This window comes from Carcharhinus amblyrhynchos, chromosome 2 (assembly GCF_965287045.1).
Source record: "Carcharhinus amblyrhynchos chromosome 2, sCarAmb.v2.hapA, whole genome shotgun sequence".
Taxonomy (NCBI): domain Eukaryota; kingdom Metazoa; phylum Chordata; class Chondrichthyes; order Carcharhiniformes; family Carcharhinidae; genus Carcharhinus; species Carcharhinus amblyrhynchos.
The window spans coordinates 116,556,791-116,570,516 of record NC_137325.1 but is presented as its reverse complement, the minus strand read 5'-3'; the positions used below and the strand labels follow the sequence as shown (position 1 = coordinate 116,570,516).

General features: G+C 44.4%; 1 protein-coding gene across 2 annotated transcripts in view; it reads left to right on the top strand.

Moving 5' to 3' along the window:
- Positions 1 to 13,726, top strand: part of odad2 (outer dynein arm docking complex subunit 2) — a 271,432-nt gene that overhangs the window by 197,851 nt on the left and 59,855 nt on the right. The gene's annotated exons all lie outside the window — the stretch shown is intronic.

The following is a 13,726-nucleotide window of genomic DNA, read 5'->3' as shown; positions in this document are numbered from 1 at the left end:
CTTCCCTCTGTCACCGCTTACTGTAGGGTGGCAGCAGGACCCCCCATCCCCACCGATTTTTTTCCCCCACAGAGTCTCCACACCTGTTGGCTCCACCACCCTCTGGCCCCACTCCTTGGCACTGCCCAATGTCCAGTGGACAGTGCAAAAGGTGCTCCCTGGGCATTGCCACTTTGTCCCTTGGATAGTGCCACAGGCCAGGCTGGGACTGCCAGGCTGGCATTGCCCAGGGGAACCACCCCCTTACCCCTGACCTCCTGGGGTCCTTCATGACCCGTCTTCAGAACAGAGGGATCAGACCACCAGCTCCCCACAAGTAGGGAGCTATTATACACCCCGTTGGAGTGAAATACTCTTAGCAGAGATGGAGATTCTAGCAGGCCCAGAGACTTCAGTCCCAGGCCCGCTAATGATGTGGTAATTCTAATTTAAATGAATCCGTGCCAATTTCTGAAAATCCGATAGAGACTCACTGAGGCCATGGCGCCCAGCAGGAAGCCCGCTACATGTCCTCTGCTTGAGTCTCCCAGCCTGCTGCACCATATAATGTTTTGACCTCAACTACTTTCTGTGGTAGTGAATTCCGCAGGTTGACTACTCTCTGAGTAAAGAAATTTCTCCCCAACCCTGTCCAAAATGGTCTATCCTGTGTCCTCTGACTGTGAGCCCTGGTTCTGGACACTCCAACATCAGGAACATTGTTCTTGCATCTTTTCTGTTAGAATCTTTGATAATGGATTCTAGAATTGTCCCCACTACTGACATCATAGTTCCCTATTTTCACTCTTCCTCCCTTTTTAAATAATGAGGTTACATCTGCTACCCTCCAATCTGAAGGAACTGTTCCAGAATCTCTGGAATCTTGGAAGTTGACCACCAATGCAACCACTATTTCTCAGACTACCTCCTTAAGTACTCTGGGGTGTAGATTATCAGGCCTTGGAGATCTATTGGCCTTCGATTCCAACAGTTTTCCCAACATCATTTCTCTACTAATACTGATCACTTTCAGTTCCTCCCTCTCACTAAACCATGTTCTCCAACATTTCTGGTATCTTATTTGTGTTGTCCTTTGAGAAGACAGAACCAAAATGAGCCACTTCTTTGTTGTCCATTATAAATTCTCCTGTTCCTGACTGTAAGTGACATACATTTGTCTTCACCAATCTTTTCTCCCAACATGCCTATAGAAACGTTTACAGTCATTTTTCATTTTCCTGCAAGCTTATGCTCATGCTCCACTCTCGCCTTCTTAATCAGTCCCTTGGTCTTCCTTTGCTGAATTCTAAACTGTTCCCAATCCTCAGGTTTGCTCTTTGTCTTGGTCAATTTGTTTGCCTTTCCCTTGGATCTAATACTATCTCTAATTTCCCATGTAAGCCATGGTTTGGCCACCTTTCCAGTTTTATTTTAGGGCCAGGCAGGAAGAAAAATAAATGTTTCCCAATCTATCATAGCCAACTCAGACCTCATATCATTGTAGTTTCCTTTATTAAGATTAAAGACCCCAGTCTCAGAATCAACTGTGTCACTCTCCATCTTGATGAAAAATTCTTAACATAAAAACATAAGAAATAGGAGCAGGAGTAGGCCATCTAGCCCTTCGAGCCTGCCCCGCCATTCAATAAGATCATGGCTGATCTGTCATGGCTCAGTTCCACATTCCCGCCCTCTCCCCATAACCCTTAATCCCCTCTCTAATCAAAAACCCATCAACCCACGTCTTAAAAATATTTAGCGAGGTAGCCTCCACCACTTCAACGGGCAGAGAATTCCAGAGATTCACCACCCTTTGAGTGAAGAAGTTCCTCCTCAACTCCGTTCTAAACCGACCCCCCCTTTATCTTGAGGCTGTGCCCCCTAGTCCTACTATACTTTCTGAGCGGGAAGAGTCTCTCCACCTCTATCCTATCCATCCCATTCATCATCTTATACGTCTCAATGAGATCTCCCCTCATTCTTCTAAACTCTAACGAGTACAAGCCTAATTTATTCAGCCTCTCCTCATAGCTCAACCCCCTCAACTGCGGAATCAGCCTAGTAAACCTCCTCTGCACTCCCTCCAAGGCCAAAATATCCTTGCGTAAGTACGCCGCCCAAAACTGCACACAGTACTCCAGCTGCGGCCTCACCAATGCCCTATACAGCCGCAGCAAGACCTCCCTACTTTTATATTCAATCCCCCTCTCTATGAAGGCCAGCATCCCATTCGCCTTCCTGACCACCTGCTGCACCTGCAAGCTGGGTTTTTGCGACTCATGCACAAGGACCCCAAGGTCCCTCTGCACCGTCGCTTGCTGCAGTTTTTCGCCATGTAAGTAATAATCCTTCCTACCATTATTCCTACCAAAGTGGACCACCTCGCACTTGCCAACATTAAATTCCATTTGCCAGTTCCTGGCCCATTCGCCCAGCCTATCTAGATCCTTCTGTAGACTCTCCACACCCTCCGCACAATTTGCTGTTCCACCAATCTTGGTGTCATCAGCAAATTTCGACACCATACACTCGGTTCCCTCCTCCAGATCATCTATATAAATGGTAAATAGCTGAGGCCCCAGCACCGACCCCTGAGGCACTCCACTAGTCACCATCCGCCAATCCGAATAGCACCCATTGACCCCCACTCTCTGCCTCCTATTTGACAACCAATCCTCTATCCATACTAACACCCTACCCCCAACTCCATGTCCCCTGACCTTCTGCAATAACCTCTTGTGAGGTACCTTGTCAAACGCCTTCTGAAAATCAAGAAAGACCACATCCACCGGCTCTCCTCTATCCACCGCCCAAGACACATCCTCATAGAACTCCAGTAAATTTGTCAGACATGACTTCCCTTTAACGAAGCCGTGCTGCGTCTGCTCTATCAAGCAATTCCTCTCAAGGTGCCTCGCTATTTCCTCCTTGATGACGGATTCTAACATTTTACCAACAACAGACGTTAAACTAACCGGCCTATAATTCCCTGCCTTTTGCCTGGCACCCTTCTTAAACAACAGCGTAACATTAGCCGCTTTCCAATCTTCCGGCACTTCCCCGGAATCCAGCGACGTCTGGAAAATAACCACCAAGGCATCCATTATCACCTCCGCCATTTCTTTCAGAACCCTCGGATGCATTCCATCCGGTCCTGGCAACTTGTCCACAATCAGCCCCTCCAGTCTATCGAGCACCGCCTCTCTCGTAACAGTAATGTCATTAAGACCCTCCAGTCCTACCACCTTTCCATCTTAACATATTATGATCACTGATCCCCAAAGGGCCTTGCACAATTAGATTGCCAATTTTTTTTTCTCACTACACAATTCTCAGTCTAGAGTGGCCTGCTCTCTGGTTGGTTCCTCAACATATTCAGTCCAGAAAATCATCCTGTATCATCCAGGAATTCCTGCTTTATGGTATTGTGACTAATTTAGTTTGCTGAATCAATATGCAGATTAAAATCACCATAGTTACAGAAGTTCCTTTATCATATGCACCTTTAATTTTCTTTTCAATGCCATTCCCCACATCACCACTATAGTTTAAGGGTCTATATACATTTATACATCTATATATAACCATCATCCAATGTTATGTCCTATTTCCCTGATAAACACTGAAGCAGAGTAATTATTTAATATTCCTGCCTTGATGCAGAAGTTGTATCTGTCCATGATTCATATGATTCAGTTATTTTGAGATTAATGTTAAACCTGAGATAATCTTGAAACTGCTTTACACTATCCACTATGAGAGAAAGCAGGAAAAAATAGTATAACTTGCACCATCAACAATTCTCTAGATGAGACAAGTATTTAGCAGGCACATCTTTTGAGTAGTCCAGTAGTTCTCTTGACAGTGGTGCTGGATAAAAATGTTTTGTTGAAAAAGCAAGCTAAGGGATTGTTTCAATCATCCAGCCCACTGTAGCACTTGAGACAACATTCAGAGCAGCTTCAGCAGTGGAGGATGACCAAATTGTGAAATTTTAGGCATTGACTTCCAAAATAGAGACAGTAAAGGCTCTGTACACATTAGAAAGACATCTGGATGTTTGTGGAGAAATGGAATCTAGTACATGGAAGGATCTCTGCCATCTGGAAAATGATGACTAATTTTTCATGCACGATTAAACAGGCAAAGATAACTGATTTTATAAACAGTTCACTGTTGTTGCAAACAACTGTTCTACTGTATGATCTGGTCATTTATTTTGTTACAGATGCTCAGTGAGCTGGCACTATACAGTACTTTTTTGTATACAGGAATAAATGTCCTGAGAATGCACTTGGGTATACAGTGGTAGCAAACAGTTCTTTATAATTTAGTGCAGTGACTGCAGTTTTACATATGTATTTCAGTTAACCAGCTAAAATGCATTCTGGCATTGTAAAAATCCCATTAAATCAATGATTTTAAACCTAATATGACCAATTTTCCTGGCCCAGTGCCCCTTCAGAACCCAGAGAGGTCTGATCAGTTGGCAAATTTATCTTTAGGAATTAACTTCCAACTGTATTACATGTTGCAGAAAGCTTTCGGAAGTTTATATCTTTTAAATGATCACAGGATTATAACATATATTTCTGTATTGATTTCTCAAAAAGATTAGGAAAAAGGACTGTGTTGCCATAGGATCGTGGATATTATGATGTGGAAAGAAACTATTGAGCGTATTTATCATACCTGTGCTGCTCCTAGCTTTTCAGTTAGAGCCATCTATTGTGTAATGTTCTACGTCCCTGCCTTTCTCAATATCCTTTTATGTTCTTTGGAAATGCTTGACCTATTCCTTTTTAAGTCAAGTAACAGTCACTGCCTCAGTAGCCAATTATGGTGAAGTTTTTCAGGCTCTAATATTCACTTAACTTTGCCCATCATTTTCCATCCATGATCCTAAGTTTAAGTTCTTACGTAACCAATCTGCCATCCAGTAAAAATAATCTTTGGCTATTTACTTTCTCAAAATCTTTGGAGACTCTAAAACTTTCTGTTAGATTCCATCCTAATTTTATCTGTCCATTGAAAAAGCTCTCTTCAGTATCATATTTGACCTTGAACTGTGCTTTCCACTTCATTTCTTGTTCATTACCTAGATCAACCTAATTCTACCTCAGTGATATCACCTGTCTGCACCCCTGTCTCAAATTATTTGTTGCCAAAACCTGCATTCCCACTAATTACCTCCAAACTCAAATACTCCACTGCCTTCCTGACCAGCCTCCCACCTTTCAACCTCCATAAACTTGTACATACCACAAACACTATGCCCATTTCAAACATGATCCCATTTAGATCTGGATGTCCTATGTTGTCCCCTAGCCTGACAGACAAAGCCTTGACTTTAAAATTCATATTTTTGTTTTCAGGTTGCTCCATGCCCTTGTCCCACTCTGTATCTCTGTAACCTCTTTCAGTGCTTCAACTCTCCATGGTAGCTGTGCTTCTCCAATTTTGGCTTTTTGCTTATCCCTGATTTTAATCATTGTTCGCCATGCTTTTAGCTGTCAAGGTCCTAAGGTCTGGCATTCCCTGCCTAAGTTCTCACCATCTCTATATATTTTTCTCTCCTCCTTTAAAACAAACCTTAAAACATATCTCTTCGTCCAAACATTTTGCATCTATCCTGATATCTTCTTAGCTCAGCATCAACTTTTGTCTGATGTCACTCCTAAAAAAAACATTTTGGGATATTTTACCATGTTTACTATATAGATACAAGTTATTGTTTTTTGTTACATATAATTACATATCATTCTCTAGTATCATTCTACTGGAGAATTCTCAGTTAAAATCTCTGACATTCTTCTTTAATGGAATGCCCAGCACTGAACAGAATATTCAAGCAGACTAGCAGTCTATGCAACACTAGCAAAATGTTACTAGTAAACAACAGAAGGCTAATTGCTGATGATTTGTACACATTCAAAATCATCTTTCTTTAAAATTAATTATTCCTTTTTTAAAATATAGAATCTCATTCACTTTGTTGGCCTTTAATCCTTTGGCTAGGTCCTGAATCATGGGAAAAATGTGGTCAGAACATCATTGTGTGCTTTGCTGCGCTGGCAGCATGGACTACAGACCTCACTGATTTTGGCAAAGTTATTTTGCTTATATAATTTAAATATGCTCTTTGTACAGTTTTCTTAAGAGTGGGGAATGGTATGGCAGCAAGTAAGTGGGGAATGAGGAATGCACAAGCACTTAAAGGTCTGCCAATAAACTGGTGCTGTTTTATTTTCATTGAGCCAGAACAGTATGTTCTGGCATATTCATGAGAAGATGATGTCTGGAGCAAATGATAAAATTGTCCCCTTCAATAAAACAGTCTGAATGTGTTGTTGAAGGAGGTACAACAGGTCTTAGGCATGGCTAAGTAGATATGCATGGGTCAGGAAATACAGCTCCTGGTCCAATTTCAAGTGAGTACCAGATGCCTGAGGTGCTTTGATCCCACTGCAAGAGCTTCTCTTCCTCATCCAAATCAGTAACAGCCTTTGGCAGGCCTAGTTGGGATCTGGTTGCAGTGAAGTTTGGCAGTTTGTGACAACAACATTTCTGTGACTAGTAGTCTTCTAGTAAGCCCTCATGCAAAATTTAATTCGCACACAACAGAAAGAACTATAGCAGAATCAATAACAAGGGATGGTAAATCAAAAAAAGCAAAAAAAAACAAAAGGGGCTCAGCAGGAAAACATACATTTCAGCACTGTCTCTATTACATTTTGTCTGTTGGTCAAATTCCAGTAGATAGCATAGCACATTTCATTTCAGGAACTGACTTCTATGCACTACTGCAAATCAATTCTAAATGAATAAGTCCTGGTGACTCAAGAATAGCTTCTTCCCTGCTGCCATCAGACTTTTGAATGGACCTTAAGCTGGTTTTTCTCTACACCCTATTACTGCTGTAATTCCTTCTCTCCTATGTACTCTATGAACAGTATGTTTTGTGTTTATAGTGTGCAAGAAACAGCGCCTTTCACTGTATCCCAAACATGAAATAATAATAAATCAAATCAAGTCAAATTTGCTTGAATGACAAAAACTTTGGGGGCAATCTAGAGCCTGCATTCCCCATGATGGGCTTGAATCTGATTTACATTAATTTTTATACATTTAAATATAAAAAACCCCCCTTGCCCAGTATTGAACTCCACCATATATTCAAACTGTATTGACGTGACATCGCATCAGTGCAGATTATGACAGGTTCACCTAGATATGAACCTATTGTGGAGATCCCCCCTGGGGTGTAAAGGTGAGTATAGCCCCCAAGGGAGAGGGACATTCCTAGGCAGTGGACTGGCACTGGCCCTTAGCACAGATGGGCACTGCCAGGTTGGCATCATGCCAACCTTGCACTGTGATTTGGCAGAGCTAACCTGTGCCAGAGAACAGTGACAGGGCAGACCCCAGTGGGAGCCTCATGGGATGGGGGGATATGGGGGGATTCATTTATTTATGGTGGTAGAGGGGGAGCAAACTTGGGAGCTGAGGATGACGGTGTTGGCTGTTGAGGGGGGCGCGGGTGCTGGCATTGACTGTGGGTAATGGGTTGAGGGGAAAGGGTCCAATGTTCAGGGGAAGGGTGGGGAGTGCTGGCACTGACTGTCCGGGAGGAAAGGAAGGGGGGTGGGGGGGACAGTTGGGGGAAGGGGTCTGATGTTCAGAGGGGAAGGGGTTGCCAGCACTGTGTGGGTGGCGTGTTGGAGGGAAGGGATCCGATGTTCAGGAGGGAAGGGGGATTTGCTGACACTGATTGTGTGGATGGGGCTTGGGGGGGAAAGAGGAGGGTGTGCTGGCACTAATTGCTGGGGGGGGGAAGTGGAGGTAGAAATGCCTCTCCAATCGGGGTGGGGGGGGAGGGGTGGGAAGAAATGCCAGCTCTGATTGGGGTGTTGATAATGTTGGCTTCAGTCAGGGGCTTGGGAGTTGGGGAGAGACACTGAGATCTTCGTGGTGAGCTAAGGAGTTTATTCATCTTCTGATCGCGAAGCCCTTTAAGCATAGTGCCCTGATCTCGGTATAGTTAGGTTTTGCTGGCATGTTGAGGCCCTACCCCCCTACTTGACAGTGTGAAATGCACCACCCTGTATTTTTGTGACTGAATTTGGTAAGATCTGGAGAGAAAATGGGCTTGTTTCTTTGGACATGCCATTTTTCTCGCCGGAACCAACACTCTGCCATTTTCTGGTAACATTCCCCCCCCCCCCCAATAGGTCTTAACTCTTCAAAACTAGTTTGTTGATAAAACTACTCATATTCCAGTTGCAAACTTGAATGGACGCAAGGAACATACTACTGCTGGGGATAGATAATTGTGTCTAAGTTAAGTTTAAAGATCTGGGCACAATTAAAGAAGTTGCCAGAATAGTGTTGTCAGGGCAGCACGGTAGCACAGTGGTTAGCACTGCTGCTTCACAGCTCCAGGGTCTTGTGTTCAATTCCCGGCTTAGATCACTGTCTGTGTGGAGTTTGCACATTGTCCTCATGTCTGCATGGGTTTCCTCCGAGTATCCTGGTTTCCTCCCACAGTCCAAGGATGTGCAGGTTAGGTTGATTGGCCATGCTAAGAAATTGCCTCTTAGTGTCCAGGGATGTGTAGGTTAGAGGTATAATACATAATATCACAATAATATATGTATAATATGGGGTAGGGCCTGGGGTGGGATTGTGTTCGGTGCAGACTTGTTGGGCCAAAGGGCCTCTTCCTGCACTGCAGGGTTCTATGATTCTATAAAAAACAAATCCTGAGTACTTTTGGAAAAGTTCTAAAATGGTCACTTATCCATTAACAGATATTATCAGGACTGAAGGTTTGCAGGGGGGTAACTAAACTGACAGGAAAAAGAGAAGAAAAAAATTAAGGTGGAGAATGTGACTTTGATAACTGATGAAAGATAATGGTACTGCACAAAGTGGTTGCCAGAATAATAATATCCTATGCCCAGAAACTATCATTATCACATGCACAAAGAAATGGATTCAAGTTTCATGCTGCAGAAGACTGTTAGTGGATGACACATAGAAAATAGCATTGGCCCTTTGAGCCTGCTCCACAATTCAAAATGACCATGGCTGATCCTCTATCTCCATGCCATACTCTCACACTCTCACCATACACCTTGACACTATTAGAGTCTAGAAATCTATCTCTTTCCTTAAATATATTCACTTGACCTCCAAAGCCTTCTGTGGTAGAGAATTCCATAGGCTCACCACCCTCTAAGTGAAGAGGTTTCTCCTCAGCTCAGTCCTAAATAGCCTATCATGAATTCCCACAGTGCACAAGAGGCCATTCGGCCCATCAAGCATGCACCAACAATACCACCTAAGACCTAATCTCATAACCCCACGTATTTAGTCTCTCAGAAATTAAGGGGCAATTTAACAGGGCCAATCAACCTAGTCCACACATCTTTGGAGAGTGGGAGGAAACTGGAGCACCTGCAGGAAACCCATGCAGGCACAGGGAATGTGCAAACTACGCACAATCACCCAAGGCCAGAATTGAACTTGGACCCCTGCTGTTCTGAAAAATCAATGCTAACCACTGTGCCTCCAATACCTATTCTGTATCCTGAAACTCTGACCCCTTGTTATAGACGACACCCTAGGCAGAGAAAACATCATCCCTACTTCCAGTCTGTGCAGAATTTTATGCATTTCACTGAGATCCCCTCTCATCTTCTAAACTCTTGTGAATACAAGCCTATTCAATCTAATCTCTCCTCATATGACAATCCTGCCTCTTATCATGCATGCAGACCATTTACCAGTATTTCCAGTGATGTCCATATTCCAAGAATGAATTTTTAAAAAAGACGACTTAGTCTACATAAGAACATAAGAACATAAGAAATAGGAGCAGGAGTAGGCCATCTAGCCCTTCGAGCCTGCCCCGCCATTCAATAAGATCATGGCTGATCTGTCGTGGCTCAGTTCCACATTCCCGCCCTCTCCCCATAACCATTAATCCCCTCGCTTATCAAAAACCCATCAACCCGCGTCTTAAAAATATTTAGCGAGGCAGCCTCCACCACTTCAACGGGCAGAGAATTCCAGAGATTCACCACCCTTTGAGTGAAGAAGTTCCTCCTCAACTCCGTTCTAAACCGCCCCCCCTTTATCTTGAGGCTGTACCCCCTAGTCCTACTGCCCTTTCTGAGCGAGAAGAGCCTCTCCACCTGTATCCTATCCATCCCATTCATCATCTTATACGTCTCAATGAGATCTCCCCTCATTCTTCTAAACTCTAACGAGTACAAGCCTAGTTTATTCAGCCTCTCCTCATAGCTCAACCCCCTCAACTCCGGAATCAGCCTAGTAAACCTCCTCTGCACTCCCTCCAAGGCCAAAATATCCTTGCGTAAGTACGGCGACCAAAACTGCACACAGTACTCCAGCTGCGGCCTCACCAATGCCCTATACAGCTGCAGCAAGACTTCCCTACTTTTATATTCAATCCCCCTCACTATGAAGGCCAGCATCCCATTCACCTTCCTGACCACCTGCTGCACCTGCAGGCTGGGTTTTTGCGACTCATGCACAAGGACCGCGAGGTCCCTCTGCACCGTCGCCTGCTGCAGTTTTTTGCCACGTAAGTAATAGTCCTTCCTACCATTATTCCTACCAAAGTGGACCACCTCGCACTTGCCAACATTAAATTCCATTTGCCAGTTCCTGGCTCATTCGCCCAGCCTATCTAGATCCTTCTGCAGACTCTCCACATCCTCCGCGCAATTTGCCGTTCCACCAATCTTGGTGTCATCAGCAAATTTCGACACCATACACTCGGTTCCCTCCTCCAGATCATCTATATAAATGGTAAATAGCTGAGGCCCCAGCACCGACCCCTGGGGCACTCCACTAGTCACCAACCGCCAATCCGAATAGCACCCATTAACCCCCACTCTCTGCCTCCTATTTGACAACCAATCCTCTATCCACACTAACACCCTACCCCCAACGCCATACCCCCTTACCTTCTGCAATAACCTCTTGTGAGGTACCTTGTCAAACGCCTTCTGAAAATCAAGAAAGACCACATCCACCGGCTCTCCTCTATCCACCGCCCTAGACACATCCTCATAGAAGTCCAATAAATTTGTCAGACATGACTTCCCCTTAACGAAACCGTGCTGCGTCTGCTCTATCAAGCAATTCCCCTCAAGATGCCTCGCTATTTCCTCCTTGATGACGGATTCTAACATTTTACCAACAACAGACGTTAAACTAACCGGCCTATAATTCCCTGCCTTTTGCCTGCCACCCTTCTTAAACAATGGCGTAACATTAGCCGTTTTCCAATCTTCTGGCACTTCCCCGGAATCCAGCGATGTTTGGAAAATAACCACCAAGGCATCCACTATCACCTCGGCCATTTCTTTCAGAACCCTCGGATGCATTCCATCCGGTCCTGGGGACTCTCAAGAGTACTCATATTTGTTACTAAATAGGCATACCAGAATCTGCAGACTTGGTTGTTGTCTTCGTAGGAGGTGTAGTAGTCTATAAAACCATAAGAAATAGAAATCAGATTCTAGGCTCTTCAAGCCGGCTCCATCATTTAATAAGATCATGCCTGATTTAATACTCACTAAGTCCACTTTCCTGCATTATCTCAGTAACCCTTAATTCCCTACTAATCAAAGACCTATCACCCTCAGCCTCAAAAATATTCAAGGACTCAGCCTCTACAGATTCCTAGGGCAAAGAATTCCAAAGATTCACCACTGTTTGAGTGAAGAAATTCTTTCTCAAGCTAACAAAGAACAACACAGCACAGGAAACAGGCCCTTCGGCCCTACAAGCCCGCGCCGCCCATTTTAACATTCAGTGAGTGCCTCATTCCAATCCTTCTTCTACCTACGACTTTTGTCTACGCCTCTTGGACTCCACAATAAAGGTGTGCAAATTTAGATAATTATATGTGCGCCAGATTAAGGGAGGTCTAATTCAGGGACAATTTGTTAACACCAATCAGCCTAAAAGCACATTTTGGGGTGTGGGAGGAAACTGGAGCACCCAGAGAAAACCCATGCAAGCACAGGGAGAATGTGCAAACTCCCACAGACACCAACCCAAGTCGGAGATCCGACCTAGGTCCACGTAACTGCACAGCAAACAGTGATAGTCACTGAGCTGTTGTGTTGCCCGTCAGTTGGTCCAGTTTAAGCGTACACTAACAACGTGAAGCACTAGGCAACTCTCGAAGCAACATCAAGAGCAGCCCTCGCACGACCTACCACGTGTATGCCCCTTGTTGGCCAACAAGGTGGACCGAATCACCTGTGGATGTAAAAAAAAAGACATCAATAAACATACACAGCTTATACAGACGTTCACAGAAGATCCCCAGAAGCTCAAGTAAGACATAAAATATGTTGGACAGCCCATAGGAATCTCTTGATTCCCAGGAACGTCCTGAGACTCTTGATCCTTAATTAGAACAATCTTTTGTATCCCTCCATCTCTAGTCTGCTCATATGCCTATCTAGGTAAGCCTTAAACAACTCTAGCGTGCCTGCCTCCACCACCCTACTTGGCAGTGCATTCCAGGCTCCCACAACCCTCTGTGTGAAAAAGCTCCCTCCAACATCTGAATTATACCTCACCCCTCTAACCCTAAGCCCGTGGCCCCTCGTGACGTTAAGTGAGCACCTCGTTATTTTGCAACTATCCCATGAATGGAAATATCTTTCTGACATTTACCCAGTCTAACCTCCTAATAATTTTATGTTTCAATCGTATCACCTTCATTCTTCTGAAGCCACATTAGGGTATATGCCAAAAGACAATACCGACCAAGCTAAAGTCCCAGTCTAGCCACACCGACTCCCACCAATTATGGCAATTATGCAAGACATAACAGGCTACGCGATGAAGGCATGTAAAATCACTGGCTCCAACACCCCCCTCCCCGATGAGCTCAATGCATTCTACGCCAGTTTTGAGCAAGAGGTCAGCGAGAGCACGCCCTCCGCCCTGGAAATCCTGGATGAACCTGTATTTGGGGTCACCATTGCAGATGTCAGAGCAGCTTTCTCAAAGGTCAACCCACGGAAATCGACTGGCCTGGATGGGATACCTGGATGAGCACTCAGATCCTGTGTGGATCAGCTGGCGGGAGTATTTGCAAACATCTTGAACCTCTCTTTACAGCAATCTGAAGTCCCTAATTGCTTCAAGAAGATGACCATCATCCCGATACCTAAGAAAAACGAAGCAACATGCCTTAATGACTATTAGCCAGTGGCTCTGACATCCATCATTATGAAGTGCTTCAAAAGGCTAGTTAATGTACAGATCAATTTCAGCCTCCCACACTACCTTGATCCACCACAGTTTGCCTATTGCTGCAACAGTTCCACAGCAGATGCCATCTCCCTAGCCCTGCACTCAACCCTGGAACCCCTAGATAACAAGAATACCTGTGTCAGACTCCTATTTATTGATTACAGCTCACCTTCAACACTATTATTCCCACAAAACTCATTTCCAAACTCCGTGGGCCTGGACGTCAGCACCTTCCTCTGTGACTGGGTCCTGAACTTCCTAACTCACAGGCCACAATCAGGAAGGATCGGTAACAATACCTCCTCCACAATCATCCTCAACACTGGTGCCCCATAAGACTGTGTTCTCAGCCCTCTACTATATTCCTTATACACCTATGACTGTGTGGCCAAATATCCCTCCAATTCAATTTTCAAGTTTGCTAATGACACGTAGT